The sequence below is a fragment of the Acomys minous genome, assembly GCF_964271855.1.
Source record: "Acomys minous genome assembly, chromosome: 2".
Classification (NCBI taxonomy): domain Eukaryota; kingdom Metazoa; phylum Chordata; class Mammalia; order Rodentia; family Muridae; genus Acomys; species Acomys minous.
Window position 1 is genome coordinate 15,011,517 of NC_140484.1, and position 19,575 is coordinate 15,031,091.

At 45.1% G+C, this 19,575-nt stretch overlaps 1 protein-coding gene and 1 pseudogene across 3 annotated transcripts in view; one reads left to right on the forward strand and one right to left on the reverse strand.

Moving 5' to 3' along the window:
• ARMH3 (armadillo like helical domain containing 3) overlaps positions 1-19,575 on the forward strand; it is a 187,722-nt gene that overhangs the window by 156,751 nt on the left and 11,396 nt on the right. The gene's annotated exons all lie outside the window — the stretch shown is intronic.
• LOC311592715 (large ribosomal subunit protein uL22-like) overlaps positions 1-19,575 on the reverse strand; it is a 222,231-nt pseudogene that overhangs the window by 94,393 nt on the left and 108,263 nt on the right. The gene's annotated exons all lie outside the window — the stretch shown is intronic.

Consider the following 19,575-nt stretch of genomic DNA (forward strand, 5'->3'; position numbering starts at 1 on the left):
ATTTGTTTTCCTTGAGTCTGGCCTGGTTCCCCTTCTCCCTCAGCGCCTGTACTCAGCTCTGCATTATATAAAAGTACAGACTGGGATTCAGCAGCGCATGGAGTTGAAACTACTATTTCGCTCTGAGTCTCTCTCTTTTTTCTTTTCTTATTTTAAAAATTAGGGTCTTTATTAGAGTACTGCTTGATAAGTACATAAATTTTTATAAAACTGCTGCTACAAAGAAAAAAAAAGACATGAAACCAGGCTCATATAGCCTGTTAGCCCATCTAGCTCAGGTCACTGGTAGCTAAGGATGACCTTCAGCTAGCTCCTGGCCCTCCTGCCTTTACCTCCCAGTGTGTGTGTGCTGTTTCATTCTGAGGCTTTTGAGTCTTGTATCAAAAGCTCAAAATAAGATGCTGAGGAGATGGCTTAGTTGGGGTAAGTGCTTGCTGGTCAAGCTTGGGAACCTGAGCTGCGTCCCCCAGCATCCACATAAAAAAGCTAGGCATGCCTGTAATTCCAGCAGCAGGAAGGCAGAGGTGGGTGGATCCCTGGAGCTTGATGGCTTCGCCAGTCTAGGTGAATAGGTGAGAGGCCCTGACATACACACACGCAGAAGATAGAAGCAGTTGTGAACCTCTGTCCTCCACACATGCTCACTCTAAATATACATGCATGCCTGCACGCCTGATTCTCCTTTCTTGCTTCACATCCTTCTTCTAAGTTGTAAAAACCAAGGAATAAATTCTAAACTACTGAAACCTTGTGTGTTTTCCTTTCTTGCCAGTGCATCATGGACCAGTTTCCCCCAGAGGCAGCAAGCAAGCTGTCTTCTCCCTGAGCCCTCTCAGTGCTCCCTGTGTGGCCCTCCTGGAGCCAGATGGCTAGAACTCTATTGATCTGTCAGTTGTTTCCTGTGAAATATTTGTTCTCTTTTGTGAAGCCAGCTGTGTGACTCCATCCTCACACTTACAGCTGCCTTTATAAATGCCTTTCATTTCCTTTTTTGCTCTGCCTATGGAGTAAAGCAGATTCCTGTTCTTTTGATACTAGAGCAGTTTGTGAAGTACTTATTGATGCTCCTTTTTCCTGTTGGACCAGTTCATGTGTTGTTTTTATACAGAACATTCTGTGTATTGTGTTGTGTAGAAGGGAAGAAGATGGTCCTCCTACCACTGTAGCTTGGACAGCATGAAAACCACAGCAACATTCATCCCACAGCAGCTTGGGGAGGTCAGCTGATCTTTCTCTAGAAGTTGCAGCCACCAACCAATAGTAAAGGCCCTTTGTGATGCCTGAGGAAGTCAGAAAAGAAAGATGAACAAGCTGGATGCTCACCCTTCTTTGCCTTCTTAAAGGTTAAAAGTGATGATGAAAAGGGTTTGTTTAGTGCACAAGCCAGAAGTGAGGCAGTCCCTAGGGAAAGAGTTTATTCAATAATGGGGAAGAGGGCTGGGGATAGAGTGCCCGGGAGTGCTTGGCTAAGGTACGAAGTTCCCTAGCACCACCAAAGTGGGAGGGGTCCTCAGTGATCTTCACTGTTAAGTAGTTACATGCCTGTGACACTACAGAGGGCACTCAGGGTCGCTAGTGGAAAGGCAAAGTATGGTCTTGCAGTGCTAGAGTTCTTGCGCTCACATGCTCATTACCTCTGACAGACGCTGTTATCACAGGACTCTGCTCTCCAAACAGTTGTCTCTTCCCCAACTGCCTCTGCAGGCTGCTAAGTGAGAGCATTATAGTGCACTTGTTTTATCAGGCCTTTGACTGGCCTGTCTATCTCAAGCATGTGGGGCACTTGTCTGCCTTCACTTTTGCACATTAGTACTCATGTCACGAAGTCAAGAGTATCTGCACTTCCCCAAGAGCTGGCTTTGAGGGCAGGGAGGCCCTGCAGCCCAGCTGTCCATTTTGTTTCTACAACAGATTTATGGGTTGTTGTTTTGTTTTGTTTTGTTTTTTGAAAGATAGGGTTACACTCAATATAGCCTAGGCTAACCTGGGATTCAGTATGTAACCCAGGCTCGCCTTCAGCTCACAGAATCCTATTGCTTCAGCCTTTTAGGTGCTGGTATTAGAGACAGAAGCCTCCATGGCCACCTACCTTTGTGAAGATTTTTGAAGATTTATTTATTTTTGTAAATTTAAATGTTTTGTACATAGTAGGCATTGTGGAACATTGTTGTAATCCCAGGAGGAGACTAGAGGGTCAAGAGCTCAAGGCTAGCCTTGGCTATTGAGATTTTATCTCAAAATAAATAAATTAAAAATATTTTTAGCAGCCAGGCATGGTGGTACACACCTTTAATCCTATCACTCGGGAGGCAGAGGCTGGTGGATCGCTGTGAGTTTGTGGCCAGCCTGGTCTACAAAGTGACTCCAGGACAGCCAAGGCTACACAGAGAAACCCTGTCTCAAACACACACACACACACACACACACACACACACACACACACACGTCTGGCATGGTGGCACATGCCTTTAATCCCAGCACTGGGGAGGTAGGGGCAGGTGGATCTCTGTGAGGACAGCTAAGGCTACACAGAGAAATCATGTCTCAAAAAACCAAGATAAATATTTTTTAAGGCTGGGTGTACTGGTGCACTCCTTTAATCCAAAAGGGAAGTAGATGTCTGAGTTCAAGGCCAGCCTGGTGTACATAGTGAGTTCTAGGACAGCCAGAGCTACATAGAAGGACCCTATCTCAAACAAAACAAAACCAAAAAGGGGGAGTGGGGTGGAGGCAGGATGTGCTGTCAATAGTGAAACTATGAGATGCAAGAAATTAACCTTCAGGCTCATTATCTACCCTCAACGAGATTCAGCTCCTGTCTCTGTGCAGTGTAGCTTGGTAGTACACATCCATGCCTGCCTAGGAGAGCCATTTGATTCACCCAGGAAAAGATGAATCTAAGCCGCTGTCGCTGCCCTTCACGCTATAATCCCAGCATGCAGGAGGATGGTTGTTTGAGGTCAGCGTGAGCTGTAGATGCTGTTGGCAGAAGGACTTTCTGACTTAAGGAGGTTAGTGTCTGCTCTCGGTCCTTTCTTTCTCATGGCTACTTTCCTTGGTGTTCATTTCTAGAACTCTCTCCTTTTAAAAGGACAAAAATAGCAGCCTCAGACCTTTACCCTTTGAAGTCATTGTAAGTTCTAGTCTCCAGCCCTCTGTCACTAGTGCGCTGACCCTGGTTTTCATTTCCATGGGACAGCTGAGTCATACAGCCTTTGTTCCACTGACTACTCTATCTGTACTCAGTAAATGTGGATTGAAGATGTCCGAGAAGCCCTCCTTCTGCACTGCAGTTAAACCCGAGGCTTCACACACTTAGTCAAACAAGTGTTCTGACGTTGAGCTCCAGCCCCTTTCTAGTTTTATCTTGGTAGGGCTTACTAACTTGCTTAGACTTCTTTACCTTGCCCTGTAGCTCAGGCAAGCTGCAGCCTCCCGGGTGCCTGAGAACACATGCCTGTGCCAGCACACCTTAGTGATGGGTAGGGGAACCCTGGGGAGCTGATGTTCAACACCCACATCAACCATCTGTAGCTCCAGTTCTAGGGGTCCTGTACCCCTTTCTGGCCTCTGTGGGTAACAAGCTTGCATGTGGCACACAGACATATATGCAGGCAAAATACTCATACATATAAAATAAGGTAGTTTTAAAGAGAGAGACTGCAGTTAGTTAATGGTTTAAGTGTGAGAAGTCTGTGAAGGTGCGGTCTCTGCAGTTGTGGTCAGAGTAGACAGAGAGGGCAGGACAGAGCTTAGATAATAATCAAACTAGGACCTGAACAAGTCAGGAGAATGCAGAGTTCCAGAGTTTTGAATGCCATGTCTTTGGGTCACAAAACAGTCTGAAGCCTGGTGGAGGGTGGCAGCACATGCCTCTGTATCCAGCACTTGGGAGACAGCGGCAGGCAGATTGCTGTGAGTATGAGGCCAACATGATGTATATACTAAGTTCCATGATAGGCAGGGCTTTGTAGGGAGACCCTGCCTCAAAAAAACAAAACCAAAAAATAGTCTGAAGGTACATGACTTAGAGTGCAAGTCAGTCTTTAGTCACTCACCACCATGCACGCGCGCACACACACATACACATACAGTTTTTGTTTTTTATTTTCGAGACAGGATTTCTCTGTGTAGCCCTGACTGTCCTAGACTCACTCTGTAGACCAGGCTGGCCTTAAACTCCCAGCGATCTGCCTGCCTCTACCTCCTGAATACTGGAATTAAAGGTATGCGCCACCACGCCAGGCCCACTTTTTTTCTCTTTTTAACAGAGTTTCTCTATGTAACCCTGGCTGGGTTGATTTATAGAGATCCACCTGCCTCTGGCTCCCGAGTGCTGAGATTACAGGTGTGCACCATCATGCCCATAGTCTCTTCCTGATTTTTTTGCCTTTGATTCAATCACAGACTTATTAAGGGCTTTACCAATGGCAGGCATGTGATGAGGCCTAATGGACAAACCTTCCTTTTTTTTTTAAATTGTGGTTAAAAAGATTTGCCATCATAACCATTCCTCAGTGTTTGAAACAGTATACTTAACAGTAAGCACATTGTTGTACCACAGCTCTCTAAGGCTTCTTCATCCTCTGAACAACTTCCTGTTCTCCCCTGCTACCTTGGCAACCACCATCCTACTTTCTGTTTCTAAGGGTAGACAAGCCTATCTTCAAGCTTACTTTCACCCCAGTGGCCTGGAGCTTGCTAAAAATTCCTTTGCATACAAAGTCATGGATTTTCTGAGACAATCTTAAGCATTAGGATATAGCTCAGAATTTGAGTCTTTGCCTAACACACTGGAGTCTCCTGGCTTAATTCCTAGTACACCCCCCAAAGAAAGGTGTTTAGGGAAAAAGACATTCTACTGGGACCCACAATATCATAGGAACACAGGGCAATGCAGTCAAACCCTTTAGTCTACTACATTAGGAATTATTGTTATTTTCAATATTATGACATGATCAAAATCAGTTTGTCTTTTTCAGTTTATTTACTTTATTTATTTTTAGTGTTTTGCCTGCATGTGTATCTGTGCACCACATTCCTGCTTTAGTTTTTTGTTTGTTTGTTTTTTTGAGTCAAAGTTTCATATAGTTCAGATTAGCCCAGAACTAACTCCCTTGTAACTGAATGACCTTGAGTTTGTGGAAGTCACCACCTCCCAGATTGTGGGATTGTAGGTGTGAGCCAGCTGTATTAGCAGTTTTACTGAGGTTTATTGATGTTGTTGTTGTTCCTTTTTTGAGGCAAGGTCTCTCTGTGTAATGGCCCTGGCTGTCCTGGACTCACTCTGTATACCAGACTGGCCTCCAACTCATAGAGATCCGCCTGCCTCTGCCTCCCAAGTGCTGGGATTAAAGGCGTGCGCCACCACACCCGGCCTCTTTACTGAGGTTTTAATTCCTATCATTTCTTTTCAAGTTTCTGTTCTTCTTAGAGCTTTAGATTTTAGACCCAGAGGAAGCCTATATAAAATTGTATACGGCACTTTTTACATGTATATATGCACATACCACATATACACATATTATGTGGGGGCATGCTCAGAGTTGGTTCTTTCCTTCCACCATGTGGGCTTTCAGATGGTCAGGCTCGGTGGCAGACATTTATTCTGGCTGAACCATCTCTGCAGCCCACAAGACAATTTTTTAAAAATATTACAAGCAGAGTTTGTTGAAAGCTGCTGAGTACTATTACTTCAGTGAGCTTTCTAAACAGGCTTGATTTCTCCCCATCCTAAGAGCTATTGTAGACGTCTGCTGCCAGGTGGAGAGATGGCTCAGTGGTTAAGAACACTCACTGCTCTTGCAGGTCTGGATTTGGTTCTCAGAACCCACATTAGGCAGCTCTCAGCAGCCTGAAACTTCAGCTCCGGGTACCCAGCACCCTTTTCTGCCTTCCACAGACACCAGCATGTACATGATATACTTGCAGATACTCACAGATACATATAAAATGAAAAGAAATTTTTTTTTTTTAGTTTTTGGCTTTTGGTTTTTCAAGACAGGGTTTCTCTGTGTAGCCTTGGCTGTCCTGCACTCACTTTGTAGACCAGGCTGGCCTCCAACTCACAGCAATCTGCCTGCCTCTGCTTTCTGAGTGCTGGGATTAAAGGCATGTGCCACCACGCCCAGCGAAAATAACTCTTTAAAAACTACAAATGAGGGTCTAGAGAAATGGCTCAACAGTTAAGAGCACTCTACTGGCTGCTCTTCCAGAGGACCCAGGTTCAATTCCCAGCACCTACATAGTAGCTTACAATGGAGGATTCAACACCTTCACACAGACACATATGCATGTAAAATACCAATGCACAGAAAAAAAAAAATAAATCACACACACAAAAAAAACCCTACAAATGGCCAGGCAGTGGTGACGCACGCTTTTAATCCCAGCACTCAGGAGGCAGAAGCAGGCAGATCGCTGTGAGTTTGAGGCCAGCCTGGTCTACAAAGTGAGTCTAGGACAGTCAAGGCTACACAGAGAGACCCTGTCTCAAAAAAAAAAAAAACGAATAACTACAAATGGCTGATAAGTAGTTAGAAATCCAGATGATACCTAGCTTTTTTTTCACTCCCTTTCTTTTCGTTTTGTTTTGTTTTGTCTTTTTGAAACAAACCTGGAACTCATCATGTGGCCTCTGGCTAGTGTCTGTCTCTTGCCTGAGCCTCCTAGGTGCTAGAGTTAGAAGTTGAACCTCCAGGCCCAGCCTAGTTTATTTCCAGTGAGTGACAACTGAGATGTTACTAATAGGGGAGCACCACTTTGTGTGGCACTGTGTCTTTAGGGCCACGTAGAAGCCTTTGCGTGAGAAAACTTTCTCACAGAAATCTTGGTAGAGAGCCCTAAGAACTTAAGAGTCCTCTGAGAAAAGCCAAGCCTGAGACTTCTTCATAATTGTTGCTACCCTCTGTGTGTGAGTGTGTAACAGTTTCTGAGAGTGTGAACAGCATCGAGGGCTGGTTTGGGGGGGGGGTTGGTATGAAGCTCCCACCAAGGATACAATATGGAGCCAGATGTTCCTACAGTCACTGAAATTAAAGTCCGCTCTCAGACCAGACCTATCCCAGCATGCTGGTGGTTTTGAAGGAGAAGGGCTGTGATACCATCAGGATTTTCTGGGCAGGAAGTTCACATGGCTCACTTCCTCATAAGAGCCACCTCTGTAAAAACCCTCTCTAGGCAGTCCTGGTTGAGCACACCCTTGATCCCAGGCTGGGAGGCAGAGGCCTAGCCTGGTCTACATATGGAGTTTCAGAATAGCCAGTGCTATTCGGACTTTGTCTCCCAAAAACCAAAACAAAACAAAGCTAAAAAGAATCTTATGGGGCAGTTTTGCATTTCAAACAGGGTGACTGAGGCCTCTGAGAAGCATGCTCCTGAGTGCCCTGTGCTGTGTCCTCGTCGTAGAACAGGGTCTTAACCGTTATGCAAGACAACCTTGGCAGAGAGACACATGCTCAGGAGTTAAGATGTAAGACTCCCACAATAGCCACAGCTCAGCTTCCTGTGCTTGACAGTGTGTGCTTTCCTACAACAGCCTGTAGCTGGGCACTGCCTCTCTGTAGCCATGAGTGATGGTTGCTGTGGGAACTCTGATTGAAGGAGACACATGACACAAGCATTGGCTGTCTGACCCTGCCTGCCTTGCTGTCTTTATTTGTGTTCTGGCATTTCAGTTGACCTGTTCGGCAGCAAAACACTTCAATGGAGTTGTTCGTTTGTTTGCTGAATTCATTCCCTAAAGCAAGAATGCCATAAAGGCAGAGGAAGGGTGCGGCTCCTGCATGGTGCCTACACTCAGCTGGCATCTTGAGAAGGCCCACAGAAGCCAGCCAGCTGCCAGATCATGTGCTGCTGGGGTGCTTACTCTTAGTTGGACCAGGGAGTTGACTGTACCATCTGAGACCTGCCTAGGGGAGAAAGTATCTTGGATTTAAACTAGATTCAAATGCACAAAGTGCAGGAACACTCTATCTTTGTTCAGAGGCACTATTTACTTATATCTTATGTCAACTATTTGGGATAGACATAATTATTTGCCCTGGCCTGTGGGGTTTGACTAAAATTCGGGAGGAAGTTCACCTGTTGAAAATGCAAGACACGCCGGGCGTGGTGGCGCACGCCTTTAATCCCAGCACTCGGGAGGCAGAGGCAGGCGGATCACTGTGAGTTCGAGGCCAGCCCGGTGTACAAAGCGAGTCCAGGAGAGCCAAGGCTACACAGAGAAACCCTGTCTCAAAAAACAAAACAAAAAAAAAAAGAAAGAAAGAAAATGCAAGACATGGGCTGGAGAGATGGCTCAGTGGTTAAGAGCACTGCCTGCTCTTCCAAAGGACCTGGGTTCAAGTCCCAGCACCCACATGGCAGCTCACCCCTGTCTGTAACTCCAAGATCTGACACTCTCACACCAACACACATAAATTAAAATTAAATTAAAAATATTTTAAAAGAAAGAAAGAAAAGAAAGTGCAAGGCACAAAGAAGGAGAGCAAGTCTGAATGATCAGACTCTCAAACTTATTAGTCAGGCATCAGCTTTTATAAGTCAGAAGGCAGGGCAGCATATTGCTATAGCAACCCAGCTGCAGGCTTTTCTCAAAACATAGGGAATTCCAGGCAGAGTCATAATGTCCTGCCATACAGGGTATCTGGTTCCATCTTTGTCTAGTCTAACTGCTAAACCATAACAGGGTCGCTCCATCTCTATCTGTCTTTAGTCTAACTGCTGACCCACAACAGAGTCAGCTAGTTTCTGGTGAAAAGCAAGCTCTGGGAAAAACAGAGACTTAGAGGTGCAGGCTCTGACAAGATGGCTGAACATTGGCCATATGGCCTATTGTCCCCAACAATTATTATCTTATAGATGAGAACACTACAAAGACTGATTTGTTCAGGGCTACAGTTGTAGCCAGGCAAGCCTGACTCCAAAGTCTAAGCTTCTCTATTTTGTCAGGCTGGGCCATGCATGATAACTTGAGTCCGTCAGATATGTTGAAGGAATAGGTAAGCCAGGGCTATGAAGAAGAAACAAGAAGTAGGAAGTGGAGAGGAATGTTAATTCAGAACATGGCTTTTCTGGCAAGAGATCACATCCAAAAAAATCTTCTAGGTCTGTGTGATCCAGCTGGAATACAAACACACCTTTAAATCCAGGAGACAGAGGCAAACAGATCTGAGTTCAAGGCCAGCCTGGTATAGAGCAAATTTCTGGTAAAGAAAAGCTTAGGTCCAGGTATGGTGAAACATGTCTTTAATCCCAAACAATGAAGGTAAAATTAGTTTATATAAGGAAGCACCTATGTTTGAAAGTGATGTCTAGGGCTGGAGAGATGGCTCATCAGTTAAGAGCACTGTGTTCTTCCAAAGGTCCTGAGTTCAATTCCCAACAACCACATGGTGGCTCACAACCATCTATGAGATCTGGTGCCCTTTTCATAAATTAATTTTAAAAAAGAAGAAAGTAATGTCTAATTGAGTGGCAGAAAAGGTGACAAATCATAGATTTGACAGAATAGGAAAGAGAAACTACTTATGAGACAGTTTTTTGCCAGGCGTGGTCGTGTATGCCAGGAGGCAGAGGCAGGTGGATCTTTGTGTGTTTAAGGCTAGCCTGGTCTACAAAGGGAGTCCAGGACAGCCAAGGCTACACAGAGAAACCCTGTCTTGAAAAAACAAAATAGAAAAAAAAAAGGAAAAGAAAAAGAAACAGTTTTTCCAGGACAGTAATAGACGACTCAAGTGAAGACTGAATGAGCCAAAAAATGAGAAGTCAAAAGGTTAGAGCAGATTGCTGAGTTACTCTGAGGCCAAGCAGAGCAATTCCAGGCCAAGAGAGAAGCCAGATTGAATAAGTCAGCTGGGAGAAGTGCTTGAGCCAGAACAGTTGAACTGTTCAGAAAGAACAAGTAAGGCTGAGCTATGCAGCAGTAAGTCTCAGAGGCTGAAAACATTCTAGGCCTAGGTTAGATTGTATGGAGGCTAGAAACTTCCAGGACTAACCAGCTTCTGCATAGGTTAGCAGAAGGAGGCAGTAAGCCTCCCAGACAATAACTGAGTCAGGAGAATAAAGTTACTTTTACAAGGGAGAGTAACGGTAGGTAACAAGGCCTTTTTTTGGGAGGTGGCCAAAGTCTTAGAGGGAAGAACCAATCCATTCCAGAGGGTCCTAATGTGGTATAACTTCATAAATGAAGTGAGTCCCTTTATTCCAAACAAATATCCCAGGAATGCTTTTCTACATGCCAGAGGGATGTGGTGACTTTGTTTTTGTTTTTCAAGATAGGGTTTCTTTGTGTAACAAAGCCTTGGCTGTCCTAGACTCTCTTGTAGACCAGGCTGGCCTCAAGTTCACAGAGGTCTGCCTGCCTCTGCCTCCCAAGTGCTGGGATTAAAGGTGTGTGTCACCAGGCCTAGCATATGGTGACTGTCTATGAAAATTTTTTATTTATACCACAGTAGATAATATATCAAAATTATATCACACTAAAGTTTAATCACCCCCTTTGTGACTTATACCCCAGGATGACCTTGAGTTCACTTTGCACCTAAGGATGACCTTGTACTTCTGATCTTTGACTCTGCCTTGCTGCGTGCTCTGATTGCAAGGCATGTGCAGCCGGGCCTGGTGGCGCACACCTTTAATCCCAGCACTTGGGAGGCAGAGGCAGGCGGATCGCTGTGAGTTTGAAGCCAGCCTGGTCTGCAAAGTGAGTCCACGACAGTCAAGGCTACACAGAGAAACACTGTCTGGGGGGGGGGGGGGAACAACCAAAAACCAAAAATAAACAAAAAAAACTAAGGCATATGCTACCTACCAGGCCCCTTTTATATGGTACCAGGGATCTAATCCAGGGCTTTATGCCTGCTAGCCAAGCGTCCTACCAACTATATCTCTTTTCAGCCTCTTAACTGCTTTTTGTTTGTTTGTTTGTTTTTGTTTTTGTTTTTCGAGACAAGGTTTCTCTGTGTAGCCTTGACTGTCCTGGACTCACTTTGTACATCAGGCTGGCCTCGAACACACAGCGATCCGCCTGCCTCTGCCTCCCGAGTGCTGGGATTAAAGGCGTGCGCCACCACGCCCGGCTCCTCTTAACTGCTTTTAAAGTAGCGTGTCTGTTTTATTCAAAAGTTTACAATCACATTCACAGCCGCGCTGGGTGGATGGCAAGGTCACTCACTGGTATAGCAGAGCTCAGGGTAGTTTGTGTCTGCTACTGTCAGACGTTTCTTCATTGAGGTAGAATTTTGAAATGGCCACCACATGCATGCCTGGTCTTCCTCAGTATGGCCACTGAAGCCACCTTCTCAGTGCATGGGAGAACCACAGCACCTTGTCATCCTAGGTGGGCAGCAGAGCACTCCTGCTTTCTGCATTTGAACTAAGAAGGATCCTCCCCTTCTGCTTGTTAGGTAGGAGTATTCAGGAGCACTTCCCGCTTTTCTAGGGCTGGAGAGAGGGCTCAGCAGTTGAGAGCACTGTCTGCTCTTCCAGGGGTCCCGAGTTCAATTCCCAGCAACCACATAGTAGTGGCTCACAACCATCTAGAATGAGATCTGGTGCCCTCTTCTGGTATGTTGGCACACATGCAGGCAGAATACTATATATGTAATAAATATTTTTTTTTTTTGAAAAAAAAAAAAAGCTTTTCTAAAACCACTTCCAGGTCAGGTGTGGTGGCACACGCCTTCAATCTCAGCACTCTGGAGGTGAATGCAGGTGGATCGCCGTGAGTTACAGGCCAGCCTGGTCTACAAAGTGAGTCCAGGACAGCCAAGGCTACACAGAGAAACCCTGTCTCAAAAAGAACAAAAACTAAAACCACTTCCTTCCTTCCATTTGATCTTTGGGAAGATTATTTTATCTCCACTACCACCTCTTTTAGGATATTCTTTAGAATTTTTCCAAGATGTGTGTGGAAGAGCCTGGCTTGCCACTGTGACGGCTGAGACTAGAAGTGCCCTTATGCAAAGCTGCATCTCTGTTACAGTTATGTTGACTTGATTTTCCTTTGTTTGTTTTTGTTTTTCGAGAGAGGGTCTCTCTGTGTAGCTATGGCTGTCCTGGAACTTACTCTGGAGACCAGGCTGGCCTCAAACTCAGAGATCTGCCTGCCTCTGCCACCCGAGTGCTGGGATTAAAGGCGTGCGCCACCATGCTCTCCTTCTTGAAATATTTTGTTGTTGTTTTATGTATATGAGTGTTTTGCTTGCATGCAGGTTTGAGCTCCATGTGCCCAAGGGGGATAGTACATCCTTAGAACTGGAGTTACAGATGGTTGTGAGCCCCCATTCTGGTGCTGAGAACCAAACCTAGGTCCTCTGCGAAAGCAACCAAGTGCTCTTAAGTGCTGAGCTATCTTTCCACCTTGAAATAGTTTTAGGACCCATAACAGTATTTTGATGTTTCATAACAATCATGGTCACATGATAATTGCAATCTGAAAAATAACTTACTTAGCTAAATGGGACTCTCACCTTAGCTCACAAATGGAATTGTGCCTGTTAGGGGTGGGAAGTAAATGAGGCCCTGGCAAGGAGGGTCAGGGTTAGGGTTAGAGTCAGAGAAGGCTGGGCTTGACCTCTTCCCCAGCCCCCCTGCGCCCACCTCTCCGGTGCTGGGATTATAGGTGTGCGCCACTATATTTGGCAAGAAATGGTGATTGCATCAGCTCAGAGTTTAGCTCTCTTGAGTTGCCTGGTAAAACAGCCTCAGGCTGGGAGTTCAGACACATCTGCCTGTGGTGGATCCGGATAGTGTCAGGAAGGCGGGATGGAGTATTTGTGTGTCTGTGCTTCCTCCATTCCCATTACCTTGGCACCTCCAGACATGGTCCAAGGCCTTGCTTGTACAGGGTCTGGATGTGCTGGGCCTTAATTAGTTCAGAGAAAATCTTCACAGGGCTGTCTGTGGCTTCAGCCATAGACATGAGTGACTGCCCAGGGAAATTAGGGAAAGTCACTGTCACCAATCCTTAACCAAGCGATGGCCTCTTACTTAATCAGCACTGTGAGGTTCATTATCTGGTCCGCCTTGCTGAAGGGCAGGCACAGGCTGTCAGTTCAGTCAGGCTCAAGGCACTAGAGAGCCCTAGACCAACTGCGAGACCTGGCAGCTTAAAGTGGTTTTAAAATTAGTTTGGTCCTGCAGTATAGGAGATGAAAATAGAGAGGAAGCAGAGCAAAACAACAACATGTGCATATTGTGTGCAGGCGGCTGCAGCCAGACAGTGGTTGCCTTTCAAACAGACCATTTCTCTGAAAGCCAGGGGGTGGCTTCCACCCTTTGAGACCCTGTTTCCAAACAATTCATATAAAGTGGACGTTTCCTAGAGGAAACCAAGTTCCTCAGGTAGAAAGTCACTTGCAGTACCAAGTGGAGAGACAGATGGTCAGTGAGAGTCTGGTTTTGTAATTGGTTGTTGCTGTCTATCTCTTGGCCTTGGGTTTGGTTCTTTGAGCATGTGGGCTATGTTTCTCCCCCTGCCCCTCTGTTCTTTCCTTTCTCTCTCTCTCTCTCTCTCTCTCTCTCTCTCTCTCTCTCTCTCTCTCTCTCTCTCTTTTTCATCCATTCTAACTAAGGTACTCTGAAGAAGAAGCAATTCTTACCTCTAAAGGGACCTCAGGACCTGCTTGATCTGAGGACTCCCTGTTTCAGAGCCTCTTGGGTACAAGACAGGAAATATGTGCCTGCCTAGGCTGACTCTTCCCAGATCTCTTGTGTGCAGAAAGTACAGAAGTACTTGCTGTTCCAGTCGAGGAGCCACACAGATGCCAAAGCTGCATCTGCCTCGAGAAGCACGTGCATGCAGCTTAATGATAGAGCGTGTACTTAGCATGCGCAAGATCCTAGGCTTAATGTTCAGCACCCAGAATGTAATAGTAATAATAATGATACTGTCTTCAAATTCATAAGTATATCTCATGACCAGATCTTTTAAGATTTTTTTACCAGTGTTTTATACTTTTTAGTATACTGTTTTTCGCCTATTTTGTTCTATTTCTTCCATGATATCTTACCTTTACATTATATAAGTGGTATTTTCTTTTTTAAAATATTTACTTATTTATTTATTATGTATACAGTGCTCTGCCTGCATGTACACCTGCAGGCCATAAGAGGCTGTCAGATCATATTATAGATGGTTGTGAGCCACTATGTAGTTGCTGGGAATTGAACTCAGAACCTTTAGAGGAGCAGTCAGTGCCCTTAACCCCTGAGCCATCTCTCCAGCCCTATAAGTGGTATTTTCAGTTTCACGTTTTGTTTTGTTTTTTGAGAGAGAGTCTCATTGTGCTGTGCTAGAACTCACTCTGTAGATCAGGCTGGCCTCACAGAGATACGCCTCTTCTGTCTCTCCGGTGCTGGGATTAAAGGTGTGTGCCACCACTGCCTAGTGCCTTGGTGTTTTCAAAAGGTCTCCTTCTATAGCCCCAGCTGTTCTTGATTTCGTGGTGAGCCTCCTGCCCTGGCCATGCATGTTCTGAGAATGCAGGTGTGAGTCTAGCTTAGGTGTTCATACTCTCTGCTCAGATTGGGGAAGCTCCTTGCTGTCACATGGTTGCTGAAAGGTTTCAGCAATGTGTTTCCCTTCTGAGACAATGCCTCCTATGTGCTCAGATTTATGACCCCCTACCTCAGCCTCCCAAGCACAAGGGTTATAGATGTTTACCGTAAGACTGGCCCAGCTGAGGTGCTGGATTGTGCTAATGATTCTGTGTCTAGTGAGAGGAACATGTAGATTTTCCCTATTTGTGATAAATAACTCTTCATTATGACTCACTGTTCATTTTATTATTTTGTTTAGTTTAGTTTTGTTTTTGAGACAAGGTTTCTCTGTGTTATCTTGGCTGTCCTGAACTTTGTAGACCAGGCTTGGCCTCGAACTCACAGCATTTAATTTATTTAGTTGTTGTTGTTGTTGTTGTTGTTTGAAACAGAGTTTCTCTGTGTAGCCTTGGCTGTCCTGGACTCACTATATAGACCAGGCTGGCCTTGAACTCACAGCAATCCACCAGCCTCTGCCTCCTGAGTCCTGGGATTAAAGGCGTGAGCCACCATGTCTGGCTTTATTATTTTTTTATTTTATTTGCACTGTTTTCCCTGAATGTATGTCTGTGTTGTGCCTGCAGTGGCCAAAAGAGGGCATCAGAGCCCCTAGAGACTGGAGTGAGAATTGAACCTGGGTCCTCTGATAGGCAGCCAGTGTTTTCAACTACTGAGTCATCTCCCCATAGTTCAGTTTTCCTAATAGATTTAGGTATAGCTTGTCTACTTTGTTTTTGCTTTAATAACATCTATTTTTTGTGTGCATGTGTGTGTTTGTCTTGGTGCTCATGGGAGGTAAAAGAGAGAGCATAGCCAGAATCAGACACATCTGGGAGAGTTCCAGAGTGGTCATGCCCCTGAGCCATGTGAGGAGATAGGGAGAGGGCAGAGAGGGCAACTAGGTGCAGCAGCCAGGAGTGTGGGTAACAAAAATGACTGGATTATATAAGGAAGAGCCTCTGGGGGAAGGGCAGCCCAGCCCCTAGGCTGGGGAGCTGGGGAGGGACTAGGGGAGAGGGTGGAGCGTGGCAGCCATGTCCTGTAACAGGGAAGAGCTGAGGGATGCTGGGGGACCTGGAGGGCAGGTGCACTGACAGGTGCCTCAACTGCTTGTCCCAGCTTTGGAACGTCAGAGAACTTGCCTGAGTCAGTTCTCTTTTTCCACCATGTGGTTCCCAGAAGTGGAACCTAGTGTCAGGCATGGTGGGGAGCACCTTTACCTGCTGAGCCATCCTCCCTCAGCCCAGGGGTTTAACACTTTATGCTTGTAGTAGTTTGTTTTGTTTTTTATTTGTTTTGTTTTGTTCCCTCCGTCCCAGAACAGTCCTGGCTGTCCTGAACTGGCTTTGTAGACCAGGCTGGCCTCAAACTGACAGTGATCCCCCCTGCCTCTGCCTCCCGAGTGCTGGGATTAAAGGCCTGCGCCACCACCGCCTGGCATTTGTAGTAGTTTTTAATTTCTCAGCCATGGTATTTATTTAGTGTATATGAGCACTCTATCTGCATGTACACCTGCAAGCCAGAAGAGGGCACCAGATCTCATTATAGATGTCTGTGAGCCACCATGTGGTTGCTGGGAATTGAACTCAGGACCTCTGGAAGAGCAGTCAGTGCTCTTAACCACTAAGCCATCTCTCCAGCCCGCTATCTCTCTTATTTAGGATGTGGGTAAAGGATTACCTTTTCTCTTTTGTTCCTTACCAGTCTGTCCAGAAGCTTATCAATTTTATTAATCTCTTCAATAAATCAGCTTTTAGGGCTGGAGAGATGGCTCAGAGGTTAAGAGCACTGACTGTTCTCCCAAAGGCCATGAGTTCGGTTCCCAGCAACCACATGGTGGCTCACAACCATCTATGGCGAGATCTGGTGCCCTCTTCTGGTGTGCAGGCAGAATACTGTATACATAATAAATAAATAAATAATAATTTTTAAAAAATAGTAAATGTTTTAAAAAAATAAAATAAAAATGAGCTTTTAATCTCATTGATTTTTTTTCTATTGCATCCATTTATAAGATTATCTTACCTCTTCCTCTTTGCTTTGATTTAATTTGCTTTTCTTAAGTTAGAAACAAGTGATTTTTAGATCTTGTTTATTTCCTTTTTTTCTTTTCTTTGTTTCTTTCTTTTTTTAAATTTCATTTCATGACAGGATTTCTCTGTGTATCCCTTACTGTCCTGGAACTCACTCTGTAGACCAGACTGGCCTCAAACTCACAGAGATGTGCCTGCCTCTGCCTCCTCAGTGCTGGGATTAAATGTATGTGCCACCATTGCCCAGCTGCTTGACTGTTTTCTAATACAGAGGTTAAGTGGTCTAAATTTTCTTTGTGGTTGACAACAGCCCATAAATTCTGTTTTCATTTTCATTCAGCTCAAAATATTTTCTCATTTCTTTTGTGACATTTAGAAATGTGTCATTTTATATCAGTTATTTGAAAATTTTCCAAATATATTTGTTATTTATTTAATTCCCTGGTGGTCAAATAATGTTTTGCTGTATTCTGGTTTTTTTGGTTTGTTTGGTTGGTTGGTTGGTTGTTTTGTTTGTTTGTTTTTGTTTTTCATTTTTCGAGACAGAGTCTCTCTGTGTAGCCTTGGCTGTCCTGGAACTCGCTCTATAGACCTGGCTGGCCTTGAACTCACAGGGATCTGCCTGCCTCTGCCTCCCTGAGTGCTGGGATTAAAGGCGTGCGCCACCATGCCTGGCTTGATTCCGGTTCTTTTAATGTACTGAGCTTTGGCTTATGACCCAGCATATTGTCTGCTTGTTGAGTGTTCTGTGTGCATTGAGGTGAATGCACTCTGCTGTAGCTGAGTAGAATTTCTGTAAATGCCCTTTAGCTCGCCTAGGTTTGGTAGTCCTACAGTCCTACAGTCGCCCCTGGTTTTTGTCTGCTTGTCCCATCAGTGTCTGACGGCAGCAGGGAAGCCTGCGGCTGTAACTGCAATCCCCTTGTTTCCATCCTTCTGTCTGCCACATTCGCTCTTTCAGTTCTGAAGCTCAGCTTTTATCTGCACATACATGCTGAGCTGTCATGTCTTCATGGTGAGTTGATCCCTTCTTCATGGAAGTTGGCTCTTAGTGCCTGCTGTTTTCTTTTTACGTGTGCCTGTTTGGGGTGAGGGTTGTGTCCTGTGCTACAGACTGGTGTGAAGGTCAGAGAACAACTTGAGGAAGTCGATTTTCTTCCTTCAACATGTGTACCCCAGGGATGAAACCCAGGTCATCCTCAGGTTTGGTGGCAAGCACCTTTGCCCTCTGAGCTATCTAGCAGTCCTGTTGGCTTGCTAGTCAAGAAGGCACGTGACTCATTTGTGGAGCACAGTGATCCATTTGAAGCTTCTCTTAGTCTTCAGATGTGCAGGCTTGGGGTAGCCGTCACGTGGGCCTGCTCCTATTAAGAGTATAACCTGCCTGCTACTGTTTTCTGTTTTGTTTTTGTTTTTTGAAACAGGGTTTCTCTGTATAGCCCTGGCTGTCCTGGACTTCCTCAAACTAAGAGATCTCCCTTAATCCGCCTCCCAGGTTCTGGCATTAAAAGCATGTCCCATTGCTGCCTGGTACCTGGTACTGAGTTTTTAGACTCTAGGAAAATAGGACTCTATTTTGGTTAGGGAAATTCAGATAGCTCTCTGTTCTGTACATTCTCAGAACTGTTCACCTTGAGATCCCATCCCTCTTGTCTGCCTGACTTAACATACATGCAGTATGGATTTTTTTTTTACATTTGTGTGTGTGTGTGTGTGTGTGTCTGTCTGTCTGTCTGTCTGTGTGTTTGTCAGGAAGAGAGTTGAAACATGAAGCTCTTAAATCTCTACATTCTGTCCTTTTAACCATCTGTTTGATCCTGTGACTGTTTTTAGGCCACATTCATGAGGACATGGAATACAGTGAAATAGCATGACATAACAAAAACAGAGGACTGACAAGATGGCTCACTGGGTAAAGGTGCTTACAGCCAAGCCTAACGACCTATTTGATCTCTGGAAACCACATGATGAAAGGACAGAGTCAGCTCTTGCAAGTTGCAAGTTGTCTCTGACCTTCACACTTAGGCCAGGCCATGGCATGCCCATGCCCAGGCAGGCGCGCGCGTGTACACACACACACACACACACACACACACACACACACACACACACACACACACACACATACATGTAATAATGAATCAGGAGCTGGAGAGATGGCTCAGTGGTTAAAAGCCAGGCTGTTCTTTTTTTTTTTTTAAGTTTTGTTTATTTATTATTGTGTATACAGTGCTCTGCCTGCATATACACCCACAGACCAGAAGAGGGTGCCTGTGAGCCACTATGTGGTTGCTGGGAATTGAACTCTGGATCTCTGGAAGAGCAGTCAGTGCCCTTAACTACTCAGCCATCTCTCTCCAGCCCAAGTCAGGCTGTTCTTACAGAGCACTAGGTTCAAGTCTCAGCACCCACATGTTGGCTCACAATTGTCAATAACTGTAGTCCTAGGAGATTCAGTGCCCTCTTCTGCTCTTCAAAGTCACATACATACATGGCAGATACATTCAGGCTAAACACTCATACACACAAAATAATAGAATAATTTTTAAAAGAAAAAAATGTAAAGAGGAGCTGAGCATGGTGGCACATGCCTTTAATCTTAGCATTCAGGAGACAGAGGCAGGCAGATCTCTGTGAGTTCAAGGACAGCCTGGTCTACAGAGAAAGTTCCAGGCCAGCCAGGGATACACAGACAAATCTTGTCTCAAAAAAAAAATTTTTTTTTTTTAGCCAAGCAGTGCTGGTGCATGCCTTTAAATCCCAGCACTTGGGAGGCAGAGGCAGGTGGATTGCTGTGAGTTCAAGGCCAGCCTGGTCTACAAAGCAAGTCCAGGACAGTCAAGGCTACACAGAGAAACCTTGTCTTGAAAAAAAACCAAAAAAAATTTTTTTTTGTTGTTTTTTGTTTAAGATGGGGCTGGAGCAATGTCTCTGGTTTCTGCTCTTGAGGAGGACTGGCATTTGGTTTCCAGCACCCACATGGGGTGATGCATAGCTG